This window comes from Chlorocebus sabaeus, chromosome 11 (genome assembly GCF_047675955.1).
Source record: "Chlorocebus sabaeus isolate Y175 chromosome 11, mChlSab1.0.hap1, whole genome shotgun sequence".
NCBI classification, from domain to species: Eukaryota; Metazoa; Chordata; class Mammalia; order Primates; family Cercopithecidae; genus Chlorocebus; species Chlorocebus sabaeus.
The window spans coordinates 6,115,703-6,139,965 of NC_132914.1; the positions used below are offsets into that span (position 1 = coordinate 6,115,703).

Below are 24,263 nucleotides of genomic sequence, written 5' to 3' on the forward strand. Positions count from 1 at the left end.
AGTTCCAGCAGAGAGGAATTGCTTCACAAAAAAAAAAAAAGCTGCATGGACACAGATTCCTAGAGGTGAACATTGGAGAGAGGAAGAGCCTTGGAGAAACAAGAAGGAGGGCCTTCCCCTTTTCCCCAATGCCTTCGCAAGGACCTGCACTCTGGGCTCCTCTCAATCCTTTGAGCTCATGGAGGTGAGCAGTGCAGAGGAATTAAGTGAGGAGTCCAAACTTTCTATATGACTCAATATCATCTTAGAGAAACTGTACGCCTACTATGTGACCCTACTAGGTGCTTGACACAAATTAGCTCCAATGCTTACAGCAACGCTGCTGGGTAAGTAATACTATTTCCATATTATGATGAGACAATTAAGGCTCAGAGAGGTGAGGCAAATTAACAAAGGCCACATAGATAGGAACTGGATGACAGAGCTTGGATTTAACTCGTGTCAACCTAATCCAAAGTCTATACTCTAAAACCGAGCCACGCTTCTATGTGATCATGCAGCATCACATTCTTTGTGTTTTTCTTAGGAAATATCTGTGTTTAAATGAGTTTGCTTTCAAAGTATTGAACATTTAATGAGTACCTGCCTTGAGTAAGGCATAGATTTAATACCAAGGTAAATGTTAATATTTATAATGCATACAGTTTTTTTTATAATGCATAGCATGCTTTGCATACATTATAGCTTTGGATCTTTATAATTTGCAAATGGAGTCACTGAGACACAAAGGTTGTATTTCTCACAGCAAAGCTGTGACAAATTGATGATGGCCACACATTTTTTACACAAATTCTTTTAGGAGGTAGCATCTCTGTTCCCACCCGCCTTGCATCTGCATTGGTTCTGTGGATGTTTAACCAGTGGAGTATAGCAGGCATGACACTATGCTAGTTCCATCCTTTAGAACAGGGATCCCCAATCCCCAGGCCACAAACTGACCAGTACTGGTCCAAGGCCTGTTAGGAACCGGACCACACAACAGGAGGTGAGTGGTGGGTGAGCAAGCATTACTGCCTGAGCTCTGCCTCTTGTCAGATCAGACGTGGCATTAGATTCTCATGGGAGCATGAACCCTATTGTGAACTGCACATGTGAGGGATCTAGGTTGCGTATTGTGTTCTTTATGAAAATCTAATGCCTGATGATCTCAAGTGGAACAGTTTCATCCTGAAACCATCCCTGCCACCACCTCCCTCTACCCTTGGTCCATGGAAATATTGTCTTCCATAAAACCAGCTCCTGGTGCCAGAAAGGTTTGGGGACCACTGCTTTAGAAGATGGGCAGCCTCAGCCTTGGTCCGCCTTATCCCTTGAAGCCCTGAATCACACCATAAGAAGTCTACAAGATGTCCCGAGAGTACCCAGTGAGGGAAAGGCACTCAGCTGAGCCCAGTCTTCCAGTTGCCCTGCCAAGCAGCAGGCATACCACTAAAGCCTTCCTGAACCTTCCCGTCCAGCCCACCTCTAAGCTGGCTACTACCAAGTGACTCCAGTCGACACTACATGAAGCAGAATAATCACCCAGCCCAGCTCTACCCAAGTTCCTGACCAAAAAATCATGAGATAAAATAAAATGGCTGTTGTTTTCAGCTACTAAGTGTGGGCTAATCTGTCAGGCTGCCACGGACATCCAGAACAAGAGGTGACATCCAGACCCTCTGACTCGAAATCCTATTTCCTTCTCTACCGTGATAGCTTCACATCACCTCAATGTAGAGGGGCAGTAAGACTGGTATGAAATACTTGTCTTCATACTTGGGTACCTGAAACACTCACTAAGATAGAATGAGAAAATGCCACAAAAGATACATAAAGTACTTTGAGGGTTCAAAGAAAGGAGGCAGCACATTCAGTTGAGGAATTAGAAAAATGTTTCTTTGAGGGAGTAGCATTTCAGTTGGATTTAGCAGAAGGGTAATCTTCTTCCATTACCATTTTGTTCTTTAATAAAACAATGATAAGTAAGGACAGGGCAAGAGCCGCCCCAGTCTAACAATTGAAACATAACCACAGTTTATTTCATTCTTCTAAACCTTTTTCTATGCATTTTGATTTAATTTCAATTACAAAATTAACACAGCTCAGGTAAATGAACAAGCTTAAACCATTAAAGTATATTAACTAAATATTAGGAGTTTCCTTTGACTTTCAACCCAATTCCCACCCTCTTCTCCAAAGGGAACCTTGCTTAACGGTTTGGAATATATTTAATTCCTATCTTTCTGTATAGATAGAACTAGGTTCCTTCCTAGGCAACTGTGACCCTACTTCACATATTCCTCTATAATTTGCTGTTTTTATTTAGCATTATATCATATATATCTTTCCAGGACAGTTTGCATACAGCTATTGTAATGGATGCATAGTATTACACAGTAGACATGAATAGTAATTTGTTTAGCCATTTCCCTAGTGACAGGCATTTATTTCATTTCCTATGTTTTATATCTTGTTTTGTTCATATTTCTGTTAACATTAACTTATAAATACTTTTGATTAATAAGGCTTGAACAGATACAGGCAAAGACATTCTAGGCAAACAAAAAAGTGGAAATGTTCAAGCTGGGTTTCAGGAGGGTTACATGAGCTGGTTTGCTTGGACAAAGGGGTTCTGATGGGCAATAGTGACAATCTTCATGTGCAACAATATTTCGTTGCCTTGTGCAGCAGATTTCCATGCAAACTCAGTTGAGGCAAACTGAGACGAGTGCATGGAGATCTGCTACACAAGGCAGTGGAAGACAGTGAAGAGTGTGAACAGCGACAAAACCAGAGCTGTGAATTAAGAAGATAATCAAGTGAGTTGTGTAAGAAGACAAAGAGTAAGCCTGCCTTCTGAAACAAGGAGATTGTTGATTCTAGTAGCATATACCATTTACTAAGTATCTCCTGTGGGCCTGGCTTTCAAGGTACTTTAATGCTAATCTTAAAATATGTCACAAAGCCAAGAGAGTTAAGTATCTCAGCCAAGATCACACAGATAGTGTAGACAAGCTAATAACTGACGGGGTTTAAAACCCCTGGCAAAGTCTGTGTTCTTGACTGCTTTACTCTACTGTTTAATTTGCTAAAATGTGAGTTGTCATGGGGAAAAATGGTATACAACTTACAATATTGCCTCTATTGTCGTAAAGGTCTTGACCTTTCTACCAAACCTCTCCTTCATACACATCAGTCACTGCAATGCACAGAACTCACCTCTCAGGTGTCTCTGGCCTGGAGGGATGGAGACAGAAATAAGACCACCTCACACTGTCACAGAACACCTCTTACAGGCCATTCAGTGCAGGTTCTGACCAGACACCTGACCTGCACTGAGACTATGCAGTTCACCATACCATACCCACATGTCTTTAAATGGCATGTGTGCGGAAATTAGTTTCAGAGTAGGAGGGAAGCTGATGGACTCTATCTTCCAGATGCCTTTGAATGGCAGATTTGGACCAACCAGGACTATTCCTTCTCTGTCCACTCCTCTCCATCTCCACCTCTGCTACCCTAACCTAAGCATCTTTTAGTAGTTTACAACAATAACTGGTCTATAACCAGTTTCTCCACATTTTCTCTTGCTAAGGGTTGCCACATTTAACCAATAAAAACACAAGATGTCAAATTAAATGTGAATTTCAGATAAACAATGAACAATCTTGAGCATAATTAGGTCCCATGCAATATTTGCAACCTATTTAAAACTTTTTAAAAACACAGTTAAAACAATAAATTTTTAATATAATTATGTCCCATGTGGTATTTGGCTGAGCTGGGCACATCTCCTCCCCAGCCCCTATGGCTCCCACCTCCCCACCCCCCACCCACTGGCTCACCAAGCTCTGTTCACACTGAGGTTATTATTTTTTGGCTTCCAAACAATGGCAAGTCCCACCTTCACTGTATTTCATGAGCCCTAATTCCTTTTTTTTCATAACACTTATCACAGTTGTAATTTTATACTTATTTGAGTGACTGTTTGATGAATGTCCAGCCATCCCTACCAAACCATAATTCCATGAGGACAGGATACTGTCCAAAATGTTCCCTATTGTTTTATGAATGAATGAATGAATGAATGAGAAATCTCTGGAGAAACAGCATTGATGACAGAGTTTCTGTCACTGGAGGAGCCCAGACTGGGATCCAAACAGCCATAAGACAACTCGTCTGGTCTTGGTAGAAATAAACCAGGCTAGAGGTGAGCCAAAAGCCTAAGGCCTCTGATAGGCCAAAAGGCTCCCCCTCCTGCCCCTACCAAGTGCAAAAGCACCCAGGAGTGTAGCACCCACAAGGGCCAGGAATGCCTGCATTTGGTTGATGCAGATTTCTAACCCATCGATTGTTTCAGGGTCTGGCTCTGGCAGACGTTCAGCTGAGAACCTCCAGGCAGTTCCTGAGCCTCACCTTGGCAATGGATCTGGTAGGGCTCACCTAGAGAAATGGGCTAAAGGGAGTGGGCTTCCGCGCTGTTTTTACTGGAGCCAGGAGTGGAACTGGGGTAAGTTTCAACTGTTTCTCGATGAAGGATGCTCCGTATCACTGAAAGGAATATTGTTGGCTGCCTTCAAGAGTGTGGAAGGCCAGAGTCCCACCAGAAACCTCATGGTAACATCAACTGCATAGCCCTGAACAAGACCCTACACAAAAGTCCCCAGGCTGAAACATCACAGCAGACTTGTGTTGGAAGAAATTTCCAGACTTCAGGGACTCAGTAGGGGGATAGAGCAGGTGCATATCCACAATAAAACACACATATGTCTCCCCAGTAGTACCACGCCATACACACTGGGCTTGAGGTGAGGGACCTGCTTCCTGCCTCCGAGCTGTTGTGCGTGTTACTGGTTCCTGAGACTTTCTCCTTCCTCTCCCACCTGGATGACTCCTGCCTCTCCTTCACCACAAGGCTCATGTGCCAACCCTCCCAGGAGCCCTTCCTTGCCCTCTCACTTCCTGCCATGCTTCCTTGGTACCCTGTGGATAAATACCCGCCTCATAAAATATATTGTGGGTTGATTTTCTTGACTTATGCATCTGTCTCAAATTCTCAGTTGATTTGTCTGTCTCCCCAAGAAACCACGGACTTACGGAAAGCAGGGACCCCTCCTGTGTGCTGGCACACAGTGGGGATAGGAGGATGCCACCTTGCTGACACCAATGAGATGTGCAGCTTTGGGCAAGTCATTCCCTTCTCCCAGCTTCTTCATCTCCAAAGGGAAAACAAGGGAACCTCTACTTCCTACCATGATGGAGTAACAGGGACCCATTTACTCTCCTGCCTGAAACAACCAAAACACCCGAACAAAATACATGAAATAATGATTTTCAAGATATTAGACATCAGACAATGAAAGGCAGTGATCCCTGAGAGATGGGAGGCAGACAAGGGGAGCCCTGTGAGTTCCGCTCACTGCCTTGGGAGAGGAGAGGAGACAGGTGGAGGCCAGGAAACTCCCTGAGTTGAGAAGACTGAGCTCTAAGTCTGGGGAGACCAAGGCAACTAGAGTTCACAGGACAGCACCCCAGAGGGCTGCAGAAGGTCCCCTTTGAGTATTTAGTGCATGAGTGGGATAAAAGTACCCAAGACTGGAGAGGGAACCGTCTGAAAGGAAATAGCACTTATGCCCACCAGCTGTATGGAAAAATCCCCTAATTCACAGGGCACCGGGCAGTGTGCTCAGATGACTCGGCAATGGAGGATAATCTGCCTTAGACAGAGCGCTACTCCAGACCAACCTAACAAGTCATAAAAGAGACAGCTGGACCAAATACTTTAAAAAGTATTATCCAAGGCTACCACTCCATGGCTTTGAACATTTAATGAAAAAGAAACATTCATTCATGGCACAAGCATCTCTGGGTACTTCCTAGATGTCCAGTCCCAAGCTTGGTGGTTGAGTGTGGTAAGCCCTGGAGAAACACAAGGATGATAACAACCCCTTCTGTACTTAGAATGCTTTGCAGTGTACCCAGCACTTCCCTGAGCATCATTTCATCCACGGTCCATACAAACTCTGTAAGGTGTGCCTGCCAGGGAGGATTAGCATCTCTACTTTATAGATGACAACACTGAGACTCAGAGGGGCTGGGAAGGCCACAGTCAGTGGTAAAATCATGCCAGGAACACAGGCTTCCTGCCTTCCCCTTCTAGAGCCCTTTCCTTCAACCTAACGTCCTTTGATCCTTAGCTGGGCTCCATGGACTGCCCCTGAGAAGAAAGCAGGCTGTAGTGCCCCTTTCCGCTCCTGCCAAACCCAGCAGCCCAGGCTCTCCTCTTGCCTTCAGCAGGATTCAGGAAAGACCCCCCAATCCTCTTTATTGTTATTAATACAATCAGCAGTGGCATCATTATTACTGTTATTCTTGGACATCAGAGAATGATGAACAACCTCAGAAATGGCAAGACACATGCTAGCCAGCTGTTCCCCATTATGCCCTCCCTGGGTACATGATACGCCTTTCATGTGCTTAAAATCATAAATAATTTTTAAAGTATGTTGCTCTTATTTTTTATTCCAGGGCTCAAATGTGGTTCTCATAAAAGCTCACTTTGGCCTCACACTGTCACAGTCTAAGGGGTTTACTGTCTTCTTACTTCTTTTTTCCTCCTCGTCTCCCTCAGCCTCTCCTCTCCAGAGGGGCATAGCAGTGTGGTCTGAGGGCTGATATGTCTCCTCTTTATATTAAAATCATGTGCTTTCCTGGGGTGTGAGGAATGAAGCTGCATATATTGGACAGTATACAAGGCACTGTTCCCATTTTACAGATAAAAATACTGAGGCATAGAAAGTTTTACTAACATGCCCAAGGTGCACAAACATTGGGAGAGCCAATGACCCCAAAGATCAAGGAAAAGGTCTAACAGTAAAAGATAGAAACCACATAATCTTAATGACCCATGAGTCACTAGTATCTGCAGTGGCCTAAGAGTGTCTCTCCCAGCAACAGGCAGGAAAGGTCACCCAGGAGGAATGCAGACCAGACGTAAAAACAGAACGTGTGCCGCAGCTGGGAGTACACGTGTCGACAGAAATTAATGCCCGTCGTCTGCCTCTTTTTATTTACTGGTGCTTTCCTCTGCTCCTCCTCTAGTCGCTGGATCATCGAAGTTGCATGGTTATTACTTACGGTATCTCACTCATCTTGAGAGGCTAGGGCTGGGCTAAAGATGCTCATCACACCTTTCTACTCACCCTAAAGGCTCAGACACACAGAGAAGCCAAACAGCAGGAAAGGGGTACAAGTCACTAGCTGGGCAAGGATGGAAGATTCTGGAGCTGAAGAAGGGAGGAACAAGAGAAGCCAAAAATGCCGTGGAATTCACCCACTGCTCTCCCTGCCAGGTGATGCCTGCGAGAGGTGCGTGCGCGCGCGCGCGCACACACACACACACACACACACACACACTGCACCAGGACCTGAGGGGTTCCATACTGCTGAGATCTGTCCCTGCTCGCTTGCTGCGCATTCACCCATACAAGTGAGTGTTAAGCCTTTCCCCGCTCAAAAAGGAGACAGCGCCAGGAGCAGCCAAGGTCAGATACAACCTGGAGCCAAAGGGAGACTTTCTCTCTGCACATCAAGGACAGCGAGAACAGGGGCTGCCCACTCCCCTTGGCCCCACCCGTGTCCACAGGTAAACTTCCCCTCAGCAACAACACTGAGTGTAGACAGAGGGTGATGCATTTACACAGTGTACATTCTCTAGTGTCTAATTCTGTATTTGTTTATAGTTTTTGATTCTGTTGTCAGCAGGTCCTCTACACATGAATGAATGTTTGCTGACTTATAAAAGTTGGGATTAAAACCAAACTTTTAAAATTACAGGCTGACAAGGCCTCTTAGGCGCCATGCCTCCTGCCTCCCTTGGCAGCCTCAGCCCCTGCCCCCCTCTCCGAGCTGTTCCCACCCTGGCTCCCCTCAGTTCCACAGGCAGCCCAGGGTTTTCTTACCTTGGAGCCTGTGGGCATGTCCTTCCCACTTCTGGAAGGTTCTCACCTGCTCTTCCCACCCACAGCCTCCTACCCAGTGCTCACATTTCAGCTTAAATGGCGCCTTCTCCTCCTCTCCCCCACGACCATCTAAATGAGTCTCCTCTGGTTGGCTCTCTCATCATACCCCAGTCTTTTTCTTCTGTGGGTGCCTCCTAATTTATCTTACTTTTTTTATTTTTTTGGGGACAAGATCTCACTCTGTCACCCAGGCTGGAGTGCAGTCGTATGATTACAGCTCACTGCAGCCTCAACCTCCTGGGCTCAAGTGATTCTCCCACCTCGGCCTCCTGAGTTGCTGCGACCACAGGTGCATGCCACCATACCCAGCTAACTTTTTTTAAATTTTAGTAGAGATGAGGTCTTGCTTTGTTGGTCAGGTTGGTCTTGAACTCCTGGCCTCTAGTGATCCTCCTGCCTCGGCCTCCCAAAGTGCTGGGATTACAGGTGCAAGCCACCATGCCCAGCCTTGCCTCCCAATTTATCACTAGCCATACAACATCTGAATCCTCCCCCTACCGATGGGGCCAGGGAACAGTTATGAGCACCACTGCATCGCCAGCCCTCAGTAAAGTATCTGGTGTATGGTAATACTCAATAAATACTCACTGGATGGTCGGCTGGGTGGATGGAAAATGTAACTTTCCAAAGGATCTCTTATACACAATCTGTTCCCATTAACTGAAGGAGGCCTTTAGCAAAGGACCCAGATCAGGGCAGCTATAATGGTACATGTGCCACCATGACGCCCTGCCCTTTTCTGGCAGGCAGCCCTCAGGGAGCACAGGATTCCTGCCTACTGCCCTTGGATGGAGCCTCAGAATCCATCTCAGCATCACCCTCCAGCACACCACCACCACCGGGTGAGATCTGGTATACATGACTCACTCGTCCGTTCACTACCAGCGTTTACTTAGTGCCTGCTGTATACCAGGCACTGCTGTGGGTGATGCTGATAAAATGGTTTAGAGTAACTTGCTATTGTAACACATTTTCATATTTTTAACTTCACTGTTTCTGGGCCCTGAGTCACACTTGTCCACTGACAGGCCTCCATGTAGTCAATCACGCCTGGGGTCTTCCCAGGCTCATATGCACATCCACAACACGGCCAGGACCACCTCAGGTTCCTCACAGGAACGGCAGCACTTAGGTACCACTAATTATTTTTTCTTATTTTTGACATTGAGAAGCATTACAGAAAACAAAATGAATAAAAGCATTCTGCACTCTTTCCAGTCTATTTAAATAGCAATCAAAGCAATCAAAGAGCATGCACCGAAAAGCTCATAAAGGTATCAAATATAAACCCCACCCCTCCAGCTGTCCCTCTATTGAAAACAAATGTTAGAGAACAGGCAATGACAGCAAGAGGAAGACCCCACCTATAGCCAACCAACCCTATGTAAACGGCATCAGTTCTAGCTCATTTAAAAAGTTACTGACGATAATAACAAGAATCTGTCCAGAACGTCATGTTGAAGGCTGAGTTGGCAGTGAATCTCCTTCCCATGACCAAGGATCTGCAAGTTCTCCATCCTTAATAAAACTCAGGCCAGGCGCGGTGGCTCATGCCTGTAATCCCAGAACTTTCAGAGGCCAAGGTGGGCGGATCACTTGTGGTCAGGAGTTTGAGACCAGCCTGGCCAACATGGTGAAACCCTGTCTCTACTAAAAATAAAAAAATTAGCCAGTTGTGGTGGTGCACACCTATAATCCCAGCTACTTGGGAGGCTGAGGTATGAGATTCACTTGAACCTGGGAGGCAGGAGTTTGCAGTGAGCCGAGATTGCGCCACTGCACTCCAGCCTGGGTGACAGAGGCTGATACTCCATCTCAAAAAAAGTAAATAAAACAATAAAATAAACAAACAACAACAAACTCAGAGAATTTCTCCTGATTTTTCTTTCTGGATTTACTGAACTATCAAAAACAGTTCTGATAAAGGAAGGAGTTGGTCAGGGTGAGGAGAGAACGTCGGGCAGCTCCTGTTGCTGAATTTCACATGGCCTGTGTACAGCTGTGAGCTGAAACATCTCTTATCATCCTGAGCGACTCTGCTAGGAGGTCACAACCCAAACAAGACACCGGGCAGGGGAAGCATCAATATGTTAATCAACCTGGTGTTTACTGAGCAAATATTGTTTGAGGAACACCATACTAGAGTTTGCAGGGAACACGTAAGAGATATAAACCACAGTACTTGTTCTCAGGCGGTTTATGATATATTTGGAAACAGAAGAGTTAGGACCTGAAGCAGCTGAAGAAAAACTAACAAGTAAGATAAATACTCACTGTTGACTAAGAGTCCAGAAAAGGTAAGATCAGTTCAGGCTGAAGGAATGAAGAAAGGTCTATGAGGGAGGTGAGATTTAGGCTGGGGAGCAAAAGATGAGTAGTATTTGTTTATTCAGACAGGAATGGGAAGAACATTCTAGGACCAGGGGCAAATACTTAAAGCATTTAGAAAGGCTCCAGCCCAAGAAGGAAAGAATAAAGTACTCTGCTTTGACGAGAGTCTAAATCAGAGAGCTCCGTCTAGGCTCCACAGAGAGGTGTGGTTTGGAAAGAGCAGTCCAGCATGGGTAAACCCAGAGAAAGTCTGGTGACTTTACCAGGCTTGGAGACACAGGGCAGCTTCAGAATAGGCACCACAGGCTAAGTATACTACCTATTTAGAGCAAAACTTGAAGAGGTGACAGACATACGACACTTTTACTCTTAGATATCTGTGAACAATCAGAATGTAACTGAACATAAAAGGTAACTGTCCTCAGGCCCCTCAGCCAACATCAGTAACAGAGGAAAAAAATAAATTCACAAATTGTCATTTGCTTTACATGTAGACCACAACATTTTAAAGCTATGACAGATAATTTAGGAGCGAATCTTCTTACTTTATGGGTGAGAAAGCTGTGATGCAGGAATGTGGAATAACGCACTGAGCAAGACAATATCGTTTTAAAAAATGACCATTAAAATCTGTTGCCTCTCCTAGTCCAGGATTATTTAATCTAGGATGGAATTCCCCAGAGTATGTTCTGTGGAATTTTGGTTTCCCAGGATATTAATAGGTGTTCAAGCGTTCAGCAGAAAAGGCCTGAAAAAAATTGAACGAGTTTTTGTATATGTGTGTGTTTGTTTTTTATTTTTATTTTTTTACTACAAGGCTTCTCAAAACTTTTGACTGTTCTGGTAAATTGTAATCATTCGTGTTTTTTGAATTTGTTCAACCATGAAAAAACATTTTTTTTTGTAAAACCAAAGACTAGGCTGGGCATGGTGCCTCACACCTGTAATCCCAGCACTTTGGGAGGCAGAGGTGGGTGGATAACTTGAGTCCAGGAGTTCAAGACCAGCCTGGGCAACATGGGGAAACCCTGTCTCTACTGAAAAATAGCCAGGCATGGAGGTGTGTGCCTATAGTCCCAGCTACTCAGGAGGCTGAGGTGGGAGAAACACCTGAGCTCAGGAAGTCAAGGCTGCAATAAACCATGACTGTACTGCTGCACTCCAGCCTGGGCGACAGAGCAAGACTTTGTCTCAAAAACAAAACAAAAAAAAATTCCAAAAGAAGAATAAAGACTATCATTGTAAAAAATACACTTTGAGAAGTGCCATTCTAGACCACACTATCCACTACCTCAAGTCCAGTTAGGGATTTTCCAGTCAAGTGAGAGAGTAGGAGCATGGCTTTGGAGTCAGACAGACATGATTTTGAGTCCCTGACTCTAACTCCTTCAAGCTGTGTGACCTTGGGTAAGTTTATTAACCTGAGTTTCAATTTTCTCATCTATAAAATGAAGCTAACGCTCATACCTACCTCATATCGTTGTTGTGAAGGTAAAAACAAATCATGTACATAAGGCTCTTACAAAATGGTCTAGCACATGGGATGCAGTATTAACTATATTTAAAACTCAATTAATTTATCTCTTTATGAATTTATGACTATAAGTCTTTTGATCTCAAGATAATTTGTTTTGACTGGCATAATTCAAAGTGGTTTTATGAATCTTTTTCCTCAAAGTCAAATGTAAGAATTATGAAATGTGGACAAGCTTTAAAACATGCTAATATCCTTCTTTGCAGACACCTCTTACCAAGGCAGAAGCTGTTACTTAAGCCAATTACTGAATTTGGAAATAGAAGTATAAATAGGAAAATAATTCTTGAGTAGAGTAAGCTCTTCTTGACATTAGCCACACTGGGTCTCCTTTCACCATTCATAACAAGGTGAGCCTCTGCTTCTATTTCATCAAACAGGAATGGACAATGAAAAAGTCGTCATAGACACACCAAGGTCATGTAGGAAGATCCATGCACAAAGACTCTTCCATAGAACTCCCAAACCCAATGGCAACAAATAAACAAGACTATTCCAAGTGATCTTAGAATCTGCAAAGTGGATTCTTGGAATAGAGAAAGCCAACAAGCCTACCAGAGACCTTCAATTGTCCTCAATTGTCTGCTTACTGCTTCCTGCCCAGAAGAAGAGTGTATTAGTTTCATAGTGCTGCCATAACAAATTATCACAACATAAATTTATTCTGTCACAGTTGTGAAGGTCACAAATCTAAAATCAAGGCATCAGTGGAGCAGCACTCCTTCTAAAGACTATAAGGGAAAAATTATTTCTTGCCTCTTCCAGTTTTTGATGGCCCCAGGCATTCTCGGCTTTAAGCCTGCATAACTCCAGTCTCTGCCTTCTTTACATAACCTTCTCCACTCTCAAATACCTTTCTGCCTTTCTCTTATAAGGATACCTGTCATTGGATTTAGGTTCTATTCTAAATCCAGGATGATCTCATCCTGAGATCCTTAACTAATTGTATCTGCAAAGATCTTTTTTCCAAATATTATATTTACAGGTTCCAGGACTAGGTCTTGGACATATTTTTTGAATGTCACTATTCATTCCATTACGAAGAGGATTACTGACTTTGAAATTACAAGCCTTGTGATGGTTCATATTATGTGTCAACTTGACTGGACCATTGGGTGCCCAGATATTTGGTCAAACATTCTGGGTGTATCTATGAGAGTGTTTGGGATGAGATGAGCATTTGAGTCAGTAGACTGAGTAGAGCAGATTACCCTCCCTAATGTGGTGGGCCTCATCCAATCAGTTGAAGGCCTGCATACAACAAAAAGCTGACCTTCCCACAGGTAAGGGGAAACCCTTCCTTCCTGACTGCATAAGCTAGGACATCAGTCTTTTCCTGCCTTCACACGTGAACTGAGACATCAGTTCTTGTGTTTTGAGGCTGCTGGAGCTTATTCGTTGGCTCTCCTAGTTCTCAGGTCTTTGGACACAGACTGGAAATACACCATCAGCTCTCCTGGGTCTCCATCGCATGAACTCCAGATCTTGGGACTTCCCGGCCCCCATAATTGTATTAACCAATTCCTCATGATACCTCTCTCTCTCTCTCTCTCTCTGTGTGTGTGTGTCCTGTTGGTTCTGTTTCTCTGGAGAACCCTAACTAATACAAGCCTCAAATCTGAAAAAAGAGTAAAAAGAAATGAACAAAGCCTCCAAGAAATATGGGATTATGTGAAAAGACCAAATCTACATCTGATTGGTGCACCTGAAAATGATGAGGAAAATGGAACCAAGTTGGAAAACACTTTGCAGGTATTATCCAGGAGAACTTCCCCAACCTAGCAAGGCAGGCCAACATTCAAATTAAGGAAATACAGAGAACACCACTAAGATACTCCTTGAGAAGAGCAACTCCAAGACACATAATTGTCATATTCACCAAAGTTGAAATGAAGGAAAAAATGTTAAGGGCAGCCAGAGAGAAAGGTCGGGTTACCCACAAAGGGAAGCCCATCAGACTAACAGCAGATCTCTCAGCAGAAACTCTACAAGCCAGAAGAGAGTGGGGGCCAATATTCAACATTTTTAAAGAAAAGAATTTTCAATCCATAATTTCATATCCAGCCAAACTAAGCTTCATAAGTGAAGGAGAAATAAAATCCTTTACAGACAAGCAAATGCTTAGAGATTTTGTCACCAGGTCTGCCCTACAAGAGATTCTGAAGGAAGCACTAAACATAGAAAGGAACAACTGGTACCAGCCATTGCAAAAACATGCTAAAATGTAAAGACCACCAATGCTAGGAAGAAACTGCATCAACTAATGAGCAAAATAACCAGTTAATATAATGACAGGATCAAGTTCACACATAACAATATTAACCTTAAATGTAAATGAACTAAATGGTCCAACTAAAAGAAACAGACTGCCAAATTGCATAAAGAGTCAAGACCCATCAGTTTGCTGTATTCAGGAGACCCATCTCACATGCAGAGACACACATAGGCTCAAAATAAAGGGACGGAAGAAGATCTACCAAGCAAATGGAAAATTAAAAAAAAAAAAAGGCAGGGGTTGCAATCCTAGTCTCTGATAAAACAGACTTTAAACCAACAAAGATCAAAACAGACAAAGAAGGCCATTATATAATGGTAAAGGGATCAATTCAACAAGAAGAGCTAACTATCCTAAATATATATGCACCCAATACAGGAGCACCCAGATTCATAAAGCAAGTACTTAGAGACTTACAAAGAGACTTAGACTCCCCTACAATAATGGGAGACTTTAACACCCCACTGTCAACATCAGACAGATCAACGAGACAGAAAGTTAACAAGGATATCCAGAAATTGAACTCAACTCTGCACCAAGTGGACCTGATAGACATCTACAGAACCCTCCACCCCAAATCAACAGAATATACCTTCTTCTCAGCACCACATCACACTTATTCCAAATTTGATCACATACTTGGACGTAAAGCACTCCTCAGCAAATGTAAAAGAACAGAAATTATAACGAACTATCTCTCAGACCACAGTGCAATCAAACTAGAACTCAGGACTAAGAAACTCAATCAAAACCACTCAAACTACATGGAAACTGAACAACCTGCTCCTGAATGACTACTGGGTACATAACGAAATGAAGGCAGAAATAAAGATGTTCTTTGAAACCAATGAGAAAAAAATACAACATACCAGAATCTCTGGGACACATTTAAAGCAGTGTGTAGAGGAAAATTTATAGCACTGAATGCCCACAAGAGAAAGCAGGAAAGATCTAAAATTGACACCCTATCATCACAATTAAAAGAACTAGAGAAGCAAGAGCAAACACATTCAAAAGCTAGCAGAAGGCAAGAAATAACTAACATCAGAGTAAAACTGAAGGAGATAGAGACACAAAAAACCTTCAAAAAAAATCAATGAATTCAGGAGCTGGTTTTTTGAAAAGATCAACAAAATTGATAGACCACTAGCAAGACTAATAAAGAAAAGACAGAAGAATCAAATAGACTCAATAAAAAGTGATAAAGGGAATATTGCCACTGACCCCACAGAAATACAAACTACCATCAGAGAATACTATAAACACCTCTACCCAAATGAACTAGAAAACCTAGAAGATATGGATAAATTCCCAGACACATACACTCTCCCAAGACTAAACCATGAAGAAGTTGAATCCCTGAATAGACCAATAGCAGGCTCTGAAATTGAGGCAATAATTGATAGCCTACCAAGCAAAAAAAGTCCAGTACTAGACAGATTCACAGACGAATTCTACCAGAGGTACAAGGAGGAGCTGGTATCATTCCTTCTGAAACTATTCCAATCAATAGAAAAAGAGGGAATCCTCCCTAACTCATTTTATGAGGCCAACACCATCCTCATACCAAAGCCTGGCAGAGACACAACAAAGAAAGATAATTTTAGACCAATATCCCTGATGAACATCGATGCAAAAATCCTCAATAAAATACTGGCAAACCAAATCCAGCAGCACATCAAAAAGCTTATCCACCATGATGAAGTGGGCTTCATCCCTAGGATGTAAGGCTGGTTCAACATACGCAAATCAATAAACGTAATCCAGCATATAAACAGAACCAAAGACAAAAACCACATGATTATCTCAATAGATGCAGAAAAGGCCTTTGACAAAATTCAATAGCCCTTCATGCTAAAAACGCTCAATAAATTCAGAATTGATGGAACGTATCTCAAAATAAGAAGAGCTATTTATGACAAACCCACAGCCAATATCATACTGAATGGGCAAAAACTGGAAGCATTCCCTTTGAAAACTGGCACAAGAGAGGGATGCCCTCTCTCACCACTCCTGTTCAACATATTGCTGGAAGTTCTGGCTAGGGCAATCAGGCAAGAGAAAGAAATAAAGGGTATTCAATTAGGAAAAGAAGCCAAATTGTCCCTGTTTGCAGATGACATGATTGTATATTTAGAAAACCCCATCATCTCAGCCCAAAATCTCCTTAAGCTGATAAGCAACTTCAGCAAAGTCTCAGGATACAAAATTAATGTGCAAAAATCACAAGCATTCTTATACACCAGTAACAGTCAAACAGAGAGCCAAATCATGAATGAACTCCCATTCAAAATTGCTTTAAAGAGAATAAAATACCTAGGAATCCAACTTACAAGGGATGTGAAGGACCTCTTCAAGGAGAACTACAAACCACTGCTCAGTGAAATGAAAGAGGACACAAACAAATGGAAGAACATACCATGCTCATAGATAGGAAGAATCGATATTGTGAAAATGGCCATACTGCCCAAAGTAATTTACAGACTCAATGCCACCCCCATTAAACTGCCAATGACTTTCTTCACAGAATTGGAAAAAACTGCTTTAAAGTTCATATGGAACCAAAAAAGACCCCACATTGCCAAGACAATCCTAAGCCAAAAGAACAAAGCTGGAGGCATCACACTACCTGACTTCAAACTATACTAAAAGGCTACAGTAACCAAAACAGCATGGTACTGGTACCAAAACAGAGATATAGATCAATGGAACAGAACAGAGCCCTCAGAAATAATACCACACATCTACAACCACCTGATCTTTGACAAACCTGACAAAAACAAGAAATGGGGAAAGGATTCCCTATTTAATAAATAATACTGGGAAAATTGGCTAGCCATAAGTAGAAAGCTGAAACCGGATCCTTTCCTTACACCTTATACAAAAATTAATTCAAGATGGATTAGAGACTTAAATGTTAGACCTAAAACCATAAAAACCCTAGAAGAAAACCTAGGTAATACCATTAGGACATAGGCATGGGCAAGGACTTCATGTCTAAAACACCAAAAGCAATGGTAACAAAAGCCAAAACTTACAAATGGGATCTAATTACACTAAAGAGCTTCTGCACAGCAAAAGAAACTACCATCAGAGTGAACAGGCAACCTACAGAATGCGAGAAAATTTTTGCAACCTACTCATCTGACAAAGGGCTAATATCCAGAACCTACAAAGAACTCAAACAAATTTACAAGAAAAAAACAAACAACCCCATCAAAAAGTGGGCAAAGGATATGAACAGATACTTCTCAAAAGAAGACATTTACACAGCCAACAGACACGTGAAAAAATGCTCATCATCACTTGCCATCAGAGAAATGCAAATCAAAACCACAATGAGATACCATCTCACACCAGTTAGAATAGCAATCATTAAAAAGTCAGGAAACAACAGGTGCTGGAGAGGATGTGGAGAAATAGGAACACTTTTACACTGTTGGTGGGACTGTAAACTAGTTCAACCATTGTGGAAAACAGCGTGGTGATTCCTCAAGGATCTAGAACTAGAAATAACATTTGACCCAGCCATCCCATTACTGGGTATATATCCAAAGGATTATAAATCATGCTGCTATAAAGACACATGCACACGTATGTTTATTGCAGCACTATTCACAATAGCAAAGACTTGGAATCAACCCAAATGTCCCATCAGTGACAAGACTGGATTAAGAAAATGTGACACATATACACCATGGAATACTATGCAGCCATACAAAAGGATGAGTTCATGTCCTTTGTAGGGACATGGATGCAGCTGGAAACCATCATTGTCAGCAAACTATCCCAAGAACAGAAAACCAAACACCGCATGTTCTCACTCATAGGTGGGAATTGAACAATGAGATCACGTGGACCCAGGAAGGGGAACATCACACACTGGGGCCTACTGTGGGGAGGGGGGAGGGAGAAGGGATAGCATTCGGAGATATACCTAATATAAATGACGAGTTAATGGGTGCAGCACACCAACATGGCACATGTATACATATGTTAACAAACCTGCACGTTGTGCACATGTACCCTAGAACTTAAAGTATAATAAAAATAAATTTAAAAAAAAAATTTGCAGACATTACTCTGTATTCAACCCTCCCTCAAGTACAGTTTAACATTACATCCTCAGTTTTATCCAGAATCAGTGTAAGTAATGGTCACATGAAGAACACTGCAGAAGCTTGTGTGAACTTATTACTGAAAACATAGTCCGTTGTATTGTTCATGTCCTTTACAACAGGAAAACTTTGCCTTCTTTGGCAAAACAGATGCTGATTCCCATAGATGACTGTGAGCCACAGTCCTTTCTGTCTTGGCTACCAGAAAGCCCAGAATGCAACTCTGTCTTACCTGCATCCATCACCCTTATTTTTAGTTTCCACTATCATTATTTCCCTTGCACTTCCCTACTTCCTCCCCTCCCCAGTTACATGCCTCTTTTCATCTGTCCTTTAGAAAAATGATCCATTGCATTCCTTCTTTTGGTTGTAATCCATCTCAAGTCCTTTTTAGGAAACAGATTAAGACATGAATCAAGTAACCCCAGGTTAATGGGGGCACAGTCAATAGTAGAACTCCAGGTGGACCACTTGTCACATCTGCTGTCTCTCCCTTAAAATGGGTGCCTTCAAGCTCTGCCTCCTGCACCACGGGACCCCAGCAGTCTTCTCACTGGCTTTCCCAGCAACTGCACCACAGACCTCGCACGTGGAGCCATTGTGTTTACAGACGCCCCAAGGACCCGTGCTCTAGGAAATGGAAATCCCCAGCATATAGTCCAAAGGCCATCTGTTCCTGCATCTCCACAGATTTCATGTCTGTACTTCTGGCTGCCTTGGCAGAGTTGAGGGACTGGGCCTGCTTCCCCCAACACTGCAGAGAAGAGAGGAGAGAATCAAAGAGCAGACACAGTCCTAGTCTTGTACCAACTGCGCTGCCTGCACACCTTGCTATGAATAACAATACCAACAGCAGTAATAACGGCAGTTCTCATGTGTTGTGTGTGCCTCTCTACCAGGCATTCGAGTACATCATCACCACTTCCCTCCACAATGTGTATTACTCCTGTTTTGGAGATGTATGGAGCTCTGAGCCTGTTTTCCTAAAAAGGCATGACTTGCTGGAAGTTAACAGCATCTACTTGCATGCAAAGGACACATAAGCTAAAGTTCTGGCATGCTCTGAGGGACAGCAAATGAGACCCCTGCAACATCAATCACTCTATTAATAATAGATACAAAAGCTCTGATGATTGGACAAAAGTGGTTTTTCACCCATCCCAGGCACGCCACTTCTTCCAAATTTAGTGAACTAGGGCTGGATTAACATGATTTCATTGAAAAGAAAGTCGTCCCTAACAGCTTGCACCGACCTTGTCTCTGCTGGAGGCTTGAGGAATAAGACAATGTAAAGGATGAGAAACAGAGTGTTCATTCATATATACAAAAAAAGCAAATGAGAAATCAACAGAGATGTTGACCACCATCTCTAGAAGAGCCATCTTGGTAAAGAGCAGAGGTGAGAAAGCACCTGCTTCCATACCCCATTTCAAACCTTCTCAGGCTGCTCGCGGCCAAAGGCCAGGCCTTCCCACACCCTTCTGTGCATGGATCTTGAGTGTCCCTCGCAAAATGCTGGCTCTTCTGTTGTTGTTTTTGGAAAACAAATGCTTCCTTCCAAGATTCCCCCTCCCCGTTAATATCTGTGTTCAGGACTTGGAGTCCCTGGACACATTACAATGGATTTGTCCAGGTTTGAGATCTCGATTTTGTGATTTCCTCCCCATCTTCCCGGTCTCTCTGGACCCCACTGAGTTATGATCCAACCCTCCACTGCCTGGAGAATGCTTAACTGATCCCACGCCATGCCTCATTCTTCCTCCACACTTCCCTCACCGCCAGGATGTGGCTCTCAGCAAATGTGGTTTTTTTCTCATTTTGATCACTTCCCAAACCCATTTTAAAAACACAGCATGCCGCTAGCCCCAACACTAGCCCTCCACAGACAGCGAGTCTCGTCCTCCATTTTCTACGCTCCTCTCTCAACTCAGGAACTGGGTTTAACCCAGATCCCCACCCCTGGGACCAGAGCCTCAGATTAATTTTTACAAACATAGCATCCTACCCAGCATATCAAGTTATATCCGCCCTCACCTGTGTATAACACCCTCTGTCAGCTCCACTACAAGCCATTGACTTCTATGATACAAAGAAGATCTAGGGCCGGGTGCAGTGGCTCATGCCTGTAATCCCAGCACTTTGGGAGGCCGAGGCAGATGGATCACTTGAGGTCAGGAGTTCAAGACCAGCCTGGTCAACATGTTGAAACCCCGTCTCTACTAAAAATACAAAATATAGCCAGGCATGGTGGCGCGTGCCTATAGTCCCAGCTACTTGGGAAGCTGAGGCAAGAGAATTCCTTCAACCCAGGAGGCAGAGGTTGCAGTGAGCTGAGATTGCACCACTGCACTCCAGCCTGGGTGACAGAGGGAGACTCCATCAAGAAAGAAAAGGGAAAGAGAAAGGGAAAGGGAAAGGGAAAGGGAAAGGGGAAGGGGAAGGGGAAGGGGAAGGGGAAGGGAAGGGAAGGGAAGGGAAGGGAAGGGAGGAAAAGAAAGAAAAGGAAGGAAGGAAGGAAAGAAAAGAAAGAAAAGGAAGGAAGAAAGAAAGAAAAGGAAGGAAGGAAGGAAGGAGAGAGAAGAGAGAAGGGAAGGGAAGAGAAGGGAAGGGAAGAGAAGGGAAGGGAAGGGAAGGGAAGGGAAGGGAAGGGACGGGAAGGGAAGGGACGGGAAGGGGAGGGGAGGGGAGGGAGAAAAGAAAAAAGAAATGTGCCAAAAGGAAGCCAAAACAGTCCACCTGAGTCGAGTCTGGGACCCAGAAACTTTGGGAAAAAGTTCTGTTTTATCTGCAGCCTTGGAGGGGCAACCACATGGCTTTGCCTCTCCCTACTCCCTAACCCACCACATTGACAGAATTGGTGCTGGGCTAATGAGTTACTACTTGACACAGTATCCCATCACTGTGTTGATGCCTGGGCACCTGCACTCCTCCCATGCTGCCCTGTGACTGTCGGCACCCTGAGGGCATGGGTTGCTTCTGCTCCCTCAGTGCCTCTCCAGGGACTTTCTCAAAGAGGGAGCACTATCAGTGCTGGCTACTTCTTTGGTCAGAAAGGAAGTTGATTGGGGGACTAACAATTGAGAATACACATTAAAATATTTCAGAAAGCAGACACAACAACGTCCTGTGTTTACACAGCACTGGTTAAGAATCAGATCCTTACAACAACCTTCTAAGAAAAATAGGACAGGTATGAGTATGCCCATATCATAGATGAGGCAACTGAGGCTCTGAGAGATGGGATGAGCTCCCCAAATCACACGACGAATACCTGCGGAACCAAAGTTAGAAAGTCTCTCCTTCTGAGGACTCAACTAGCGCCGTGTCTACCAAAATGGAAAGCCGGGAGAGAAACCCAGAGATGGCTGTTTTATGGGTGAGTATGTTCTCACCCTCGCCAACTCATCTACAACTTCAAGTGCAGGTACTACCTAAACTACAGATGTAAGTTCCAAACAGTTCATGTATAGGGGCACTGAAACTCTGAAGGCCAATATGTCATTTATGCAAAACTGTGCTCTAAAAAGCATAAGCATGTGAAAGGATAAAGGAGATACCAGAGGGACAAAAGGCGAGCACTACTGGGGAAGCCAAGTCTAGGACTGAGCAGGAGAAGGTGGTAGAAAGACAAGAGATGTGGAGGTGTCTGGCCTGGCGTGGTCGCTCACACCTGTAATCCCAGCAGTTTGGGAGGCCAAGGCAGGCGGATCATGAGGTCAGAAATTGGAGACCAGCCTGGCCAACACAGAGAAATCCTGTCTCTACTAAAAATACAAAAATTAGCTGGGCGTGGTAATGCTCATCTGTAATCCCAGCTGCTCGGGAGGTTGAGGCAGGAGAATTGCTTGAACCTGGGGGACGGAGATTGCAGTGAGCTGAGATCACACCACTGCACTCCAGCCTGGGCGACAGAGCAAGACTCCATCTCAAAAAAAAAAAAAAGAGAGATGTGGAGGTGTCATAGCGTGTGCAAAGAACAGAGGGAGGCTAGGAGGAGGCATCAGAAGAGGGGGTGGAAGGAAGAGAGAAGAGAAGGAAAAGCATGAGAGTAGAGGGATGGGAAGGAAAGCGAAGAAGGAAAATAAGCGAGGGGAGGTTGAAAAAGTACACACTTTTCCTATGTCTCTAGGTTTCCCCTAAAAGAATTACCCAGGGGGACAGAAATCATAACATGGGCATTAGAGTTTTGCTCACCTCCTTTCCAAGGATCAGCAGCAGAGATTAAAACATAGGAAACAAGACACAAATAGAATGAGGTTAAGAAAACATTATTCAGATAAACCAGACAGAAAGGAGAAGAATATACTGGAGTTAGAAGGAAGACAGAAGAAAGAGGAGTGTGATAGGGTTGGCCAAAACAGGACCCCACCAGCAGGCAGCAGAAGCCTCCACCCAAAGCTGAAACTAGTGTCATGTTGCCAGGAAATCCAGAGAACATTAGTTAAGGAGGAACGGAGATCCAAAACAAAGATGGTGCCCGCATTTGAGGGCGGTGGTATTAAGACTGAGAGGACTGAAACCAGGAGACAAAAAACACAGCAGTGCAACTGAAGGGGAAAGACACAGCATGGTCCTTGTGAAACTAAGACACTTCAGGCATGTGAACAGCGCTCCCGTCACCAAAAATCACCTTTCGTTGGCAAAATGTTTGCAGCTAATATTCATGTTTGTGTTTGTTCATTGTTTAATAAGCATTTGTCCACCTGCTGTGGAGTTATTGTCCATTGTAATAAATCTATAAGAACAGAATCCATAGACTTTATTCTTCTCAAGCAGGGGACTCATGACGGTATCAGTCACATGCTGGTATTTGATGAGTGATTTTTGATGGAGATAGCAGATCTGTTGGTGGTGAAAATGGTGTTAGCCCACAATGTAAATCAGAATGGTGTTGCTGACTATAATGATGGCACTGAGAGTGGGCATGGTGACGAGGGGGCAGGTGATCACAGTGGTGGTACAGAAGGCAACAAATATGGAATTCTGTTCACAGTGGGGAGCATGAAAACTATCATGATGGTAGTTACAATGAGCAAGATAATCTTTGCCGTGGTGAGTCACCACTTACACAACTACACTATGGAGAGGTGTGTGTGTGTGTGTATGTGTGGTGCATATGAGAGAGGGAGAAGAAGGGTGGAGGGAAAGAAAGAGAGACCACCCAGAGTTCACCCATGGTTAAAGTAGAGTACCATCTGCCACAGGACCTTCCCGAAGAGGCATCACCGATGGTCAAGGTCAATAGCCACTCCTTTCCTCTAAAATTGCTATGTTGCCCAGGCTGGTCTCAAACTTCTGACCTCAAGAGATCCTTCCACTTCTCCCCCAACAAAGTGCTGGGATTACAGGTGTCAGCCACTGTGCCTGGCCTCTGGGTAGATTTTTAAATTATGTATAGGCTATCCTGGATTAAAAAAAAAAAAAAAAAAAAAAAAAACTACCTCAAACATCATCTAAACTGTGTGGCTGTCAACCCAGATGTGCATCAGAACCTCCTGCAGATTTTTTGCCTAACACCGATGAGAACTTCATTCCATACCAACCAAGTAGGTCAAATTCCCAGAGATGGGACACTGGCATGAACATTTTGAAAACACTTACCAGGTGATGTTAATCAATTCACCTGATTAAGAACCTTCTGATTTACAGAAGAGATCAGTGAAACCCGCCACCACACAATATTTAGTGGCGGAATCAGAATCAGAATCTCCACAGCAAATTTGGTGCCGTTTCCCCTGCACGCTGCTGATGCAGTCAGCATGGCTTGCGGCCTTCTCTCATTACTCTGTTCACTAAAGAAGTATCTGACTGTACTAGGACCCTGAGAAAAGAGAGAAAGGAGGTGAAACAGAAAAATGAAGAACACGGACAGGGACAATGTGTTGCTTCTCGTGGAGCAAACCCAGCCAGTGCTCTGAGGTGGGAGGATCTCTCTCCCCACCCCAACTCTTCCCCGTTCCCCCCACATCATGGGTCGCTGGGGAGGCAAGTGTGATTTCAATTCC

General features: G+C 43.7%; 1 protein-coding gene across 1 annotated transcript in view; it reads right to left on the reverse strand.

Annotated features, from left to right (window-relative positions):
- The window catches only part of ANO2 (anoctamin 2), a 361,822-nt gene that overhangs the window by 268,355 nt on the left and 69,204 nt on the right, over positions 1–24,263 (reverse strand). The gene's annotated exons all lie outside the window — the stretch shown is intronic.